General features: G+C 47.5%; 1 long non-coding RNA gene across 1 annotated transcript; it reads right to left on the bottom strand.

The window, feature by feature from the left end:
* Positions 1-2773: 2773 nt before the first annotated feature.
* LOC135373460 (uncharacterized) lies at positions 2774-12833 on the bottom strand. The gene is made up of 3 exons (XR_010416469.1): positions 12724-12833; positions 8686-8788; positions 2774-2983 (listed from the first exon to the last, which is right to left on the bottom strand). It is a non-coding gene; the product is annotated as an uncharacterized LOC135373460 (long non-coding RNA).
* Between the last annotated feature and the right edge of the window lie 697 nt (positions 12834-13530).

Here is a 13530-nt window from a genome sequence, read left to right as displayed (position 1 = left end):
CCGGCGGCGTGACGTCACTCTGTAATCGAAGGGGTGAGAGGGAGGCGCTCAAAGGAGGAAAGGCGCCGCCCAGACCTACACTCTACAAAAAAGGTATGATTTTCTACCCATTTCGGTAGAGCTGCATTGCAACCACATTTCTACTGCAACCAGTTTTACCTTTTGGGTATAACTGCAGAGTAAAAACAAACTACAGAGTAGAAACTCGTTCTACTAGCTTGGGTAGAAAATTCTGCCATTTTCTGTTAGAAGAAACGTGAGAGAGAAGAGCAAGGGAAAGGGACGCCGCCGCTTACACCCGCGGGGGAGAAGTCGCGTGTGGATTGGCACGAAATGGTAGAAGTACCGCGCTGCTGCAACTTTGGGTAGGAAATTCAACCTTTTTTTTTTCTTAGAGTGTACTGCAACTCTGTGAGACGCCCGCACTGCCGCGCCATTCCTTTTCTGAAGGTCGCGCGCCCTCATTCTTTCTCAGGCAGTTACGTTTTTCTCGTTTTTCCAGGGAGGGAATTCCAACATACTCTCAACATCCGGTGGCTGCTCTTGTCGTGTATTCCGTATAATAATAGTCAAACTATGCGACTCTTTCGCGTGAGATTTATCGATGCCTCGGTCCAGGAGGAATAAAATGACACTATATATTCGAAATGGGCAAGAACGGGGATGCGACTATCCCTTTACCGGAGCCAAAACGAACACATAGGTTCCGTTAAGTCCATTTTTTTTTATTTAAATTTCGTCTTAGCGCCGCGAAGCAACTGTGGCTATGAGTGGCGTACACACGTGGACAGGTGGAGAGAGGACAGCAAGAACGAGTGGGGGACAGGGGGGTTAGTATACGTCATGGGCCGACTTCCGGGGTAACTGTGCCGGCATTCGTCTGGAAAGTATTCGGAAAACACAGGGAAACCTCAGACAGCACAGCCAGGGATAGGATTCGAACCGGGTCACTTCCGAGTCTCGGCGTGGAAAGCGATCATCCTAACCACAATGCCACGGGAGCTGGTTTAAGTCCATGCACCAGCGCATTTGCTCGAGCTCACAGAGTACCACACTCAGCAACTTAAAGTGACAGTCATATCCGTTTCGGGCGATTTCGAAACTATAATGTCATTTTATTCCTTATGGACTTCTGAAAACGCCATCGAAAACCTCACACGAAATAGTGGCGTTGTTCGGCTATTATTCAATGGAATACACCACAAGAGCAGACCGTGTATTCCGTTTATCCCTCTCTCAAAAAAGCGTGAAAACGTATTTATCTAAGAACCAATGAGGGCGCGGCCCCCAGAATCTCGACCGGGACGCTTTTGATCCGCCGTCGTCTGCAAGCTCTGCAAGGCATTGGGATGTCATCATGTCCTACGAGAGCGACAGTTATCTGCCGTCGCTATACAGAGATTTCCTCGAGAACAGCAGTGATCCAGCAGCAATAGAGGACAATGATACCTATTCTACGGATCATTTGCAACGGCACTGTAAATTAGAGATACGGAGATACGATCACGCTGTTCGTCAGTCACGAGCAGCTTCTCGATTCAATGCTTCGCAGACGCCCACTTCAAAAACAACTACTGCCTCCGCGTGTTCTGCACAGCAATCAAAGGAGCCCGACGTGTATTCTGCCGCAGTGCAATGAACCCGGTAGGGACGCGCTGCACTTGCACATTGTTGCAATGCATTACGAAGCATTCTCTTCTTTCCCCCACCTGTGCTATCGGCTGCAACTGCTGGCTCCAACAGACGACAGGCAAAGTAACGTCGTTTTTCAATTTCTTTGAGGGGGCACTGGTTATCACTGTCAAAACCACCTGTGAAAATTATGTTATGGAACTTGCTAGATGCATGGTGACTTCCTCCGCGAGTGTGTTTTTAGGTCCGACTCGGGCTGAATCCCATTTCATTCCCAAATTGCATCCAGGAGCATGTATGTGTGTATATATATTTATTGGTAGCGTGCATATCAAATATAAATAGTACCTGGCAGAAGCATCGAACTAGACATATCCATGATATATCACGTCTATTTCTTCCTTTTGTGCTGTGTTTCACATTAAACGCATGTTTGTCCACAACTAGCAGGTGCAGGGCCCTGTATTCCCATTTCCCTGTGGGAGTGGTTAATGTATCAAGTGCTAACATCCTAGCCAGAAGATCCAAGTTGGGCATCAGACGTGCACAAGGGTGATCATTAAACTTCGTTTATTTAATATGTGAGCAATTTACAGTCATGAAAATTGCCCAAGTAGACCAACGAGCGATTCCGGACATTATGCTGTCAATTCGATAGACCCGTTTCCGGACGCGACTGTCAATTTAGCGGTGAAACGAGTGTGGACGGGATTCCACGCTCCACTCAGCGTCACGTGACGCTGTACTTCCTGAGAAGCCCGCAAAACCGGCGACCAAGCGTCCCAGCGAAGGGAGTTCGTCACTCCTGATGTCATGTTTCACAATCCTCGCACAGCGCTCCCCGCACTGCGAAAAAGATTCCGAGCGCGAGACTTATGTTCGAGCGCACTCCGAAAGGCGCACTCTGCGATATACACCGGCCTGAGTGTACCACAGGGTGCCCCACTCCCTGCAAGGAGCAGGCACTCACGTGCTCCGAAGAACCTACTTAACGCACCCATTGGAATCCACGGAGGTCGAATGCACTTATGGTTCGACTTTTGAAGCCGGCGACCGACAAATATGATCGTGTGAAAGCCGCCCAACGAAATGTGTTGTTGCTTTCTGCGAAACCCAGCAATACATTGACAGTACAAACAAATCCCACATCTCGAGCTTCATTTATTTATCTTTCGTTGCTCTCCGCTTCATTACGTTTACTTTTCCTGTTCTCCGCCTTTGCCTGACGTAGCGCCGGCAATTAGCCCGCCGATAACCTTCGCCGCTTTGATTATTATTTTCCAAAGGCTACCAAACCAACCACGTTCTTCCTGGAGCGCTTTAATGTCCTCGTCTTGATCGTGTTGAGCCGCTGTAAGAGAGCGCAAGGAAGACACATTAGTGGAATTCTGAAGCAGTGTCGTGTGTGCAAACTCAGAACAAACTAATTCGCCACATAAATCATTCAGGCCCAGTGGGTGCACAGAATCATCCAGACAACACGAAAGGTTATTCGGATGTCCGATAAAGATCCCAACGTCCCAGGTTTCAGAAGCTGTGTTCATGGGAAGTGTCCCTCGTACAGCGCGGCTCCACTTGTTTTTTTGCAAAGGAAGTCCCAGAAATGTTGGTCGGCGTGCGAAGCAGCGCGATCTCCTCCCAGTCTCCCAAGTTGTTGAGAGAAAGGGGGAGAGAGCAGGTGGACTGAGCCTCTGCGCGACAACGGATCCCTGACGCCATTTGATGAGTTTCCATCGCATTTCCGAGTGGAATTCGAAGCCCCTCTACGGTTGACATTAATCTTTAAGGTGATGCTTATGTTTGTGGTCGTGGTGTTTGTTTTCGTGATGAGGACAGGGGCGGACCCAGACACTCGGTTTGAGGGGGGGGGGCGGTTTCTTTGTCGGAGCGCAAGTTACCAGGGGGGAGTGCAACACACAGTGAATCGGAAGGAGGGCAGTGATGACTTTTGTATGCATCGGATATTTTTTTCATATTCGTTCCTGATAGGCATTTAGTGATGGAATATTCATTGTATGTTGGAGTGATCTGTGATGAAGTAGGCCGATAGCAAGCTACGCACTTGATGCAGTTCTGGTTTTATACTCTGGTAAGTCCAGTGACGGATCTGGTGACGGAGATGGGCGGTTGGGCTATCGTACACCCCCCCCCCCCCAAAAAAAAACACCCTTCATTTATACATTGGGTTTCCATTTCTCCCCTCCCCACTACGCGCTTCGACAAAGAAGCCGCTCTCCCTCTTAACCAATGGTCTGGATGCGCCACTGGCTTAGCTATTGGATTGATCACTGTTATTATACATGTAAACTAGTTTGGGGAACTAATAAAGGATGAGCCTTCATTATGTCGGAGCAAGTGAGCATTTTCTTGATGGCAGTAATCTCTGCAACAAGGATCGTCTCAAACAGCATCGATCAGCACATGTATTGATCCTGTTTGGAAACCTCTACCATGTTGAACACAGTAATATCAATAAGGCTAGCACCTCTGCAGAGCTGACACGCTGTGCAGGGAAGCCCGCTTCCAGTGAATGCATAACATCCCAATAAGGACTCCTATAAGTCGAGTAGGGATCCCAATTGACGTCCCCATAACATGAAAAACTACATCCATCGGAGTTTCGTATAGACGCATTTGGACTTGTATTCAACCAAACTCGCACATCGCTCGGACGTCCTCCACATCGGCAGAGGGACGTCCCAGAGACATTCCTCGGATCATTTTCTGTTATCTGGGATGCCATACAAAACCAGCAATTAATGCAAAACAGAGCATATGCACACCATAAAGGCTAAGAAACGTGAGAGGGAAAGGGCCACGGGGTACAGAAGGGAAAAAAGCAGGTCAAATACAATATATTTAGCACGAAACTTCACGAACCGCAGAATGCGACAAAAGTCGTCACTGTGCTGAGGAGAGTACGGCCACAATCTGACCTGTACCGCCGCCACCTTGGAGCAGTTGTGGCGGCCGTTGCTTGACAACCCATGCTGCGAGCGCAATTGTTCCTCGGGGGTCGAGGCGAAAAAGGATTGCGTTACTTTCCTCAACTATTTTCTTACTTTACTTACATTAATAGTCTCCATTGAGACTGCAGTATATATATGCTGATATATGCTAATAGTCTCCATAGAGACTGCTGTATATATAAGTAAACTCAGTGACTTTAAATACCACTAAAAGCCGGATGGATGGACGACCCGCTGTCCTTTCCTACTCATTCCCTTTCCTGCGTCTGTGGTGTACATGTTGCCTGCTTTGCGTGAAGTAAATAATATCGCTGGCTTTGAGCAAGCGGCTACCATTCTTCTTCCATTTCTTTTCTAGTACACTTCAACTTCTTGTTTGCCCGAACTCAGGCTCTTTTTTTTTACGGTACGGAGTTCCTCCACGTGCTCACCTACATTTATGCTATCTTATCGAAATTATACCATAGTGTTACTCAGGGCTTGACGGGGCGAAAACTTTGCATCGTACCATAGATGACTTCAGGAAATCCCAGTGCTCCTTGCGCATGCGTTGCCTCCTGCGAAATTGCTCTCATGGGGGAAGAGAGAATGGTACTTCACGTTTTGTTTTCGCTGATCTTGACACCTCGTGGACAACGAGCTGAGAGAGGAGAAATCGAAAGAACTTGGAAACCTCCTCCTCGTTAATGAGAAGCGAGTCCCCATACTTCAAAGCGTCGCAAAGCTCTCTGGGATTTTCTGAAGTTGTCTATTGAAATATGGCATTGTCGAAAAAGCCAGTGAGCTGGACGAGGCAGCGGCCTAGTCCTAGTGAAGCGGCCTAGTCCTAGTCCTAGTCCTAGTCCTAGCTAGTGAAAGCCGGTACTAGTATACCCAAAAGGGGGGAAAGTGGGAAGAGTATACTCAGGATGCTTGACATTTCGAGCGGACGCTTCTTCATCAGGATCTGATGAAGAGCGTACGCTCGAAGAGTTTTACTCTTGCACTCCAATGAGAACATCAACAACGAAAAAGGTGTCCCTCCGGACCCACGAACCTCTGGATTGCCGGTCGAGTGTGGTACACTGTGGTACACACTCGAGTGAGGTACTACGGTACACTGGAATCCACTCCCCGACAACTTCCTGAGATGTCTGGATCGATTAACGGAACCACGCACTCAATCTCTTCACATATCGTCTTCCAGTTTTGTCTCATACACCACACCTGCACAAAATAAGAGCAGCTGCTAGCGTAGCGCAGTGGCTAGTGCACTTGACCGGCAGTCGAGAGGAGCGTGGTCCGTTGCCCGCCTGTGCCTGGCTCTGTCTGTTTGGCTTTTCAAATGACAGCCTTGCTTTAACTGCTTCTGTTCTTAGGCTGTTCTTGACCTTGAGGTTTCTGTTATGTTCGCCTGTTTGTGTGTTATACCCCTGCCATACGGGGAGTTTTCAGTGATCATTGAATTCAATGGTCATTGTACACGCGCGTGGTGCCACAAGGAGTGCAACGTGTCAACTCCCCAAAAAGCATTGCATCCAATGCTCCCTGACATGTTGACACGCTACACCCTAGATGGCGCTACGCGCGTGTTCAGTGACGATTGGTTTCAACGATCATTGAAGAGCGCATGTATTGCAGGGGTTTTAGGCTCAGAACAGTTTCTTTTCATGACCTTTCGACGTGGAACTACGGCTTGTTTTGCTTTCCGATGCTTGCGTCACGCCGCTGTGTTGCTTTAAAGTGACTATAATTTCTAAACCGTTGGAGATGCCGCAGGGAGCGAGGTAGCGTTATATCGATACCCGAAACCGACAATGCAGTGGGGAGGAAGCATATTGCGTAATGGAAGGTAGGAACGTGTCAGTCAGTTGTCCAACAATCATTATTGATAGAGCTCTGAGAGAAGCAGTGAATGCTTTTTTTTTATTGCGAGTTTCTAGGCGGGCGCACTGCGAGAAAGAACATGTAACAGTCTGACGACTAATTAGCAAAATTTCATTAATTAATTTAATAAGTAGATATTTTCTTGGGAATGCGAGGTAGCAAAATTGGAAACCGTCATTTTTCCAATCCTTCGCCGATATCAACAGGACACATTCCAGAGGGGGTCCGGATGTCCTGATCCCTTCCTCATTTTTCCGTCTTCACATATAGTGTTTCATTTGCCCTCGATCGCGTATCTAGCGTGCTGTCCATGGCTGGACCCGCACCTCAGAAAAAAGAAGTCCTGGATCCGCCCCTAGATATTACACACCCGCCCATAACCGAACGCACCTTGGGGTATCAATTGCCAAATTTCGCGGTGCGAAAGACACGAAACCGGAAGCATGCGCAAATTAGCGTATCCTCCAATAAGCACCGTCGCTCCAAAACAGGTGGCATTCTTGCTGTTTCTGCGCTCGAAATTTACGTACTTGTGGTTTAGGTTCTTCCTTCACTATTCAGTTCCGAATTGTAGAACACATTTTACAACACACATTGAGAGAACACGTCTTAGAATACCTCGTACCAACGTTTGGGCGGGCACTTGCTGTGCTCTGTGGGTGTTTTCTTCGAACGCTTTAACTCTTTCCTTACCGCCGCAAAAATTGACAATTTTTGGGTAGCTCGACAAATATAGTTTTTTTGCAGTTTTCTGTGTCACATCAGAATGGGTTGCAACTGTACCTAATTGGGCGCCCTCGACGAAAGTGAAAGAATGTGGTTTTTCTTGCATTGGTCAAACTGGACGCTGTATCAATGAGCGTCTTAGCTGAAGATTATGCGAACGAAGTGATCCTGGATCCAGACCGCTTACAGAAATGGGAGGTTCACGAACGCGGGGACAAAACGGGACAACAGGCATCCCCCCTTATCTTCCTTTGTTCTCTCCTTATCTTCCGGAATGCTTGTTCGGAATGTTCGTTCCCGCGTTCGTGAACCGTGAACATTTCTGTAACCGGTCTGGGGCCGAGATCACTTCATTCTCATAACCCCCTCCACACTCTAACAAAGCGGCCATTCACTCCGGCCGTAGAAGCCCGTATGCACCCTTTCTTCCCTCCGGGCTGTTGACCCACAATTTGTGTGAACCTTTAACACGTCACACCTAACCCTTTAAATACCAGTCCAATGACGAGGACGGTGCCCAGAAGAAGAACAGTCTCTGTTCGAAATATCGACGGCTCCTGTTCTGAAGCAGCTCCCTTCGTGCTTCTCTACCGGTTTACTGAATTTCTACCCATCTATATGAATAATATAGGTTTTAGAAGAGCTTTAGGATTCCTCCGTGGTTTATGCAGGGTGTTTGCTCTAACGTGTCCAGAAATTATATTTAAAGCGAGCGATAAAAGAAAAGCAAGTGCGGCACTTTTCTGCTACTTGAGTAAGAAACAGGTGCTGCTTCACTAGTAGCACCTAGTTTCTTGGTCAAGTAGCTGAAAAGTAGCGCTCGGTTCTCTTTTATCACTCGCTTTAAATACAATTTCCTGGACACGTTATCGCAGACACCCTGTATACACCGGAGTAGCAAAGCTCGCTAACTGTCGATCATTGATGATCGACGCTCTATGGGCACTGTAAGGAAAGCGCTGAGACAAATGTCGGTCCAGTTTCCCGTGAACAGATCCGGGACACACGCCCCCCCCACCCCTCCCAACAACATGCAAGAAGCAAGGAGATCCCTCGGAATTAGCACTACCACCCGGACGAAGAAAAGATGGCCACATCTTCAGTCATGGTGTCAAACGCGTTCCGATACCGTAGCGCCATAAGTCCATCCTTGGCTGTAGACCTTTGGCGGACCTACTTTTCAAGTGCTGTTACACACTTGCTACAAGCCCTTTAATTTTTCAATGATATTATACTTTCTTTGTTTCATTTTTGTTCTGACTGTTACGCAATTTCACGGTGCAGGCAGCATAATCTGGGCATTACGTGGTAGCGGCACTCGCGGCACAGGTGGTGGCGTGACGTCACATGGACATAAAAAGGCAGCGGTCAGACTTAGAGTGTGGCTGACCCTGCAAAGGTCAGCCACACTCTCAGCCACACAGCTTTTGAAATATTTTGGATGTAAGAAGAACTGAAAAATCAATGTAATATGAAGAACGTAACTACGTACCAACCAGAACTACAATGGTGATCAGCAGGATGACAATGGCGGTTCTCATGTTGTTCCTTTCGAAAGGCTCAGAGAGGCAGTCAGAAAAGCGCTGTCAGAACGTCTGTGTGAAGCAAACAAAACCTATCTTATCACGAGGAACACACGTAGAAATGTAATATATATTGGTAACTCCGAATTTAAGGTATTGTAGAAAATTATTTTATGCCGCATAATAAATCCGCCGAAATTGCGGCAAAAGGACAGCGAATGGACGCCAAGGGAACTAGAGGCACAGAGGACAAAAATAGCTCGGTGTACACGAATACGGTACAATCGTATCGAATCGGGGTGAAAGGGGAGAGAAGACTATACGCCACCGTTTACATGAATGTGCATTAAGTCCAGAAAGAAGATCGCGCCACACCGCGTCATATCGGAAAGCTATAGAGGCGCTCTCCCGCAAACACTGCGCAGCTACTGTTTCCGGTGTCCCGCTACCTTCGCGCCGAACATTAAAACGTCGAAAACGTAGCGTCTACGCCCCGTTTTCAAGCGTACTTCTAAATGGACTCTGCTGTACGGCCACAAGCCCTGCTGCTTCTGTCAATGTGGACTAACCTACGCATCCAAAATGGAACGTGGCTGAGAACTCCCTAACAGCGCCATTTTATCATACCCATTATAGGAGTAGAAGACGACGCAGCTAGTCGAACGCCCCTTGCCATAATCCTCTCTTCTTCCCTCGAAGCGCATCGTCAGTTTACATGCACATTCTGAATGCTCATCCACCATCTCGACCCACCTCTGTTTAGCGGATTCAACAAGATCTTCCCGGAACAGCACCGCATGCGTAGGGTTCTTCGTTTTCGGGTTAAACCCGATTTTTCACGATAGTCCCCCCCCCCCTCCCCGAACAAGTTTTCAAGAATTCGAGTAAAACCCGATATCTACCCGAAATCCTTGTGGTCCTTCAACTTGTCGTTAGTGACAACTTCAACTTGTCGCAGGAGTCAAAGACGAGCTTTTTTGGAGCTCGAGCAAGTGTTTGAATACCCTGGTCGTTCACTGCGACAGTTCCGAGCGGAGATAGAAATGTTCTTGTTTCTCGTCCCACTGTGACAGCAGTTGTTTCATAAGCCTTTCATTTCACCCGAAAATTCCCCGATGACATATCAAACAGAGATCGTAGCGCCCGGTTTCTCCCCGAATTCTCGTGTGTAAGTAGCACCCGATTTTTCCCTCCCGAATTTGAAAAAATCATAAAACCTGAAAACGAAGAACCCTACGCATGCGGTACTGCCCCGGCGACCGTTTTATGGGCCGCGCATTCCAAGACACGGCCCACCCGGGGGCGGACCGCGTGAGCAAAGGGCCCGACTCCGGTATATGAGGGCCCGGCTCCCATTTGCCTCCCTCCACCGCTTACGCAGATTTGAAGGGAGACCAGAGCGAATACACCTTTTTACGAAAGCAAGCGCCACCTGTTGCACGCAAGGGCTCACGGGAACGCATAGCGCCTTAGGTATAAGAATAACAACAGCATTCCCAGTGTGCGCAGCGTCAGCGTCATCCGGGGTAAACCATAACCCAAGCAGACGACGGAACAGTGTCCCTTTTTTTTAGGGGGGGGGAGCAGAATTCGCTTGCGCGAATTCAACCTCCCTTTGTTATTTACCAACCACCAACCAACCAGCAGTGTCACTCAATGTTCCCATGCTGCTTTGCGCGCGCGCTTGGTGGCGCGCGCATCTTTGTAAAATCTTCAGTTGAATCCCCTTTGCATGGGTTGACTCGATTCCACAAACTGGATACGATACGCTTATGTCGTATTGATATCAAGGCGGCTAATGAGCGAAAACAGACAATATGTCGGTGTTCGCCACACAAGCAAACAAAAAGCAAACAAACAAAACTTCACGGTGTGACGGTGATAGTTTGGACTTTCTGTCACCAAAGGCCATACCCCATTGCCCGCGATAATTTGGGGCACAAACATTGATTATCCTCGCAGGGCCTCAATCACCGGTGTATGACATGAGGCACGGTGTTTTTCCGGTGCATCAATCATGATTTTCACCTCTACTACAGCTTGTCAAGTTGCGCCGTGTCTGTTCCTGCGGCATGTTGCACACGGCAGCATTTTAGCATTGGCCCTGTTGACCTTTCGCGTTGACAGCACGTCGGATGTTGCTACGTGAAAGTACATGTGTCGCAGGAAAGACTCTGCTTGTAGGTGCGACTCGCGTCAAACTTAATTGGGACACCGCTCCAGCCTGCGAAGTGGGAAGAGAGCCACCCTGGCAACACCTGGCAGGAAACAATGCTTTCAAAATGAGAGCTTCGCCTTTATATCTACTAAGCAGTGTTGTACGTATCGCCCTCACAAGTAACACCGTTACAGTAATCGATACTTTTTCAGTATCGGAGTGCGTATCGCAATAATTTTTTTTAAATCGGTATCGGAAAAGTATTTCCGTTACAAATTTATGGTAACGCGATCTCTATATTGTTACCGATACCGATACTTTTTAGTGCCCCACCCTTTCTTCACTGACCATACCTGTCACTCTTCATTGTCAATGGTCAGCCTAGTCCTCGACAAGAGGCCTGTGGGCACGTCTACGTGCTCCGTAACGGGAAATATACCAAACACATGTTCACCGTTTTTCTTAGGAACTAGACCAGATAACAACGCTGTGTTACACACACACAAAAAAAAGAGTTGAAGTAAACGAACAGAGGTCAAGCTTTTCACAGTGCGCTCTGGATTCCACTGCTAAGCTGTCGTGGTGCACTGAGTCACGCTCACATATAAAGTGGTATTGTCAACTTCGAATAGGACTCCTGGGTCATTGGTCTCTACGGTATGTGTGGGCCTGACACTAAGGTAATTGTCACACTGGCCTTTGTCAGCTGCCGGGAAGACCACAGTCTGCAAGGATGGCAGAAGACGACTTTGAGAACGAGCTATTGATAAAAGTCAATCATAATGTATCCGAACTACATATGAAATGTGCTGTTTACTGCAAAACTATTCACGTAAGCGAGATTTCTGTGTTGCGTCATCTTCGTATTTCACACAAAAGTATCGCGCCAAGTATCGCGTTACTTTTTTTAGTAACGGTAGCGGTACTCCGTTACTTTAAAAAAGAAGTATAGATAACGATATTTCGATACGTTTTACTCAAGCAACGAGTATCGGTATCTCGATACCATATGTGGGTAACGGGTACAACACTGCTACTAAGCACCACCACGCTCCGCAGGCCGGAAGGGCGCTCAAGTTAACTCCAATGCGAGCTGTACACTCGAGAGAGATCACTCGATGTAATGCAATAAAAATATTATAATCTCAATTGAGTATGACTATGGCATCGAGAGACGCCGCAGTCGGCGGGTCTGTGCGTCACTTCCGCCCCATGAGGCCCTGTTCAACGTGGACACTGGAGGGTGGCAGAAATTGAATCCAGGCACCGGCAGTGCCGCCTCACTGTTTTCCCTGTGACTTCCTCAGACGCTACAAGATATATGTCAGCAGTTCCCTGTGAAGTCGTCCCAGGACACGCGATACCCTCGAGATACATACTGCCACGCCGGCAGGCAAATCGCTCGGCAAGGATACGCCCACCAACAAAGCAGAGACCTCTTGCACGATAGCTGAAATTACCTTCTTGGTCAAATCATTTTCGGCGCGTCGAAGCTTTTTTTGCCATGTCACACAGAGGAAATATTCTTCGATGTGCGGCACCGCAACTGGCATAGAGGTCCCACATGCAGGGACCTGTAATTTTGCCCCTTAAGTTCCCCGTCTCTAAGATCTTGGGGCTCAAGCGAGTGTTTCTTCTTCTTTAATGACTTCATTTAGTCTTATTAGAGTTACACCAGTCTGCGCAATATTATTACTACGCTAACCCAAGGTGGCGTATCACGGACCCCCGATATGTCTACAGGAATCTGGCAGATTCCACACCCCCTAGTCGTGTGTCACAATTTTTCTCGTATGTTGGTCCCAAAGGTACAAATATACTAGCAAATATATTTAAAACACTAACTCACGTTGTATGACCACTGTGGTGTACCGTCGAGCACCCGCAGCTCAAAGTGAGACACACGACTAGTCTATTTCATTTTGTATGAAATCCGCGAGCAAGCCGGTCATTAAACCGCTTTTTCAGCACATGCCAGACAGAGACGGCATTGCGACTTTAGCACATTCAAACCCCGGTTGCGTAGATACGCAGAATCTATAAACCGTAAAAAAAAGGAAACGCTTTGTGGACATGAAAGGAAGAACAGCTTTTACATTCTAGACAGGGTTTTATACTGCTGACAACAAATAATCGTAGGTGCTTACTTCCATTCATCTCAAAATGTCGCGAAGACGGTCTTTGATGTTCTCTGTATCATCACAGCAGCGTCGCTCTCCCATATTATGTGGAGCCGCAAAACAAGGACATTGTGAAGAGTTGGCTGTGAAGAGAGACATCTTTATACTATTCAATACAGGGAAGACATAACATTTGAACGCGTTTCGTTGAAGATAGTAAAAAGGGAACACTTCCATAGTTTCGACAAACATACCACTGGGAAAGGTGCGCCAGTGTAAAACTTGAAAGAAGAAAAGAAAACTTAAGAAACAGTTTTTGTACGTTTTAGTTTGGCATAACAAGTCTTCCTGAGCACACAAGGGAACCGCTCAACAAGACGGACATCGTTGACGACATGTGTGGACCACATAGTACCGCATTCCTGCAACGACTGTCAGCCGACAGTCCGCAGTATTGAATAAATAAATAAAATATTCGTTCACTCCGTGTTACGTCTACGATTACCCGGTGTTCTTTTTTCTTTTGGGAGTAGCGT

This window comes from Ornithodoros turicata, chromosome 1 (assembly GCF_037126465.1).
Source record: "Ornithodoros turicata isolate Travis chromosome 1, ASM3712646v1, whole genome shotgun sequence".
Lineage (NCBI taxonomy): Eukaryota > Metazoa > Arthropoda > Arachnida > Ixodida > Argasidae > Ornithodoros > Ornithodoros turicata.
Note: the sequence above shows the minus strand (reverse complement) of the source record. Positions and strands in the feature narration are given on the sequence as shown.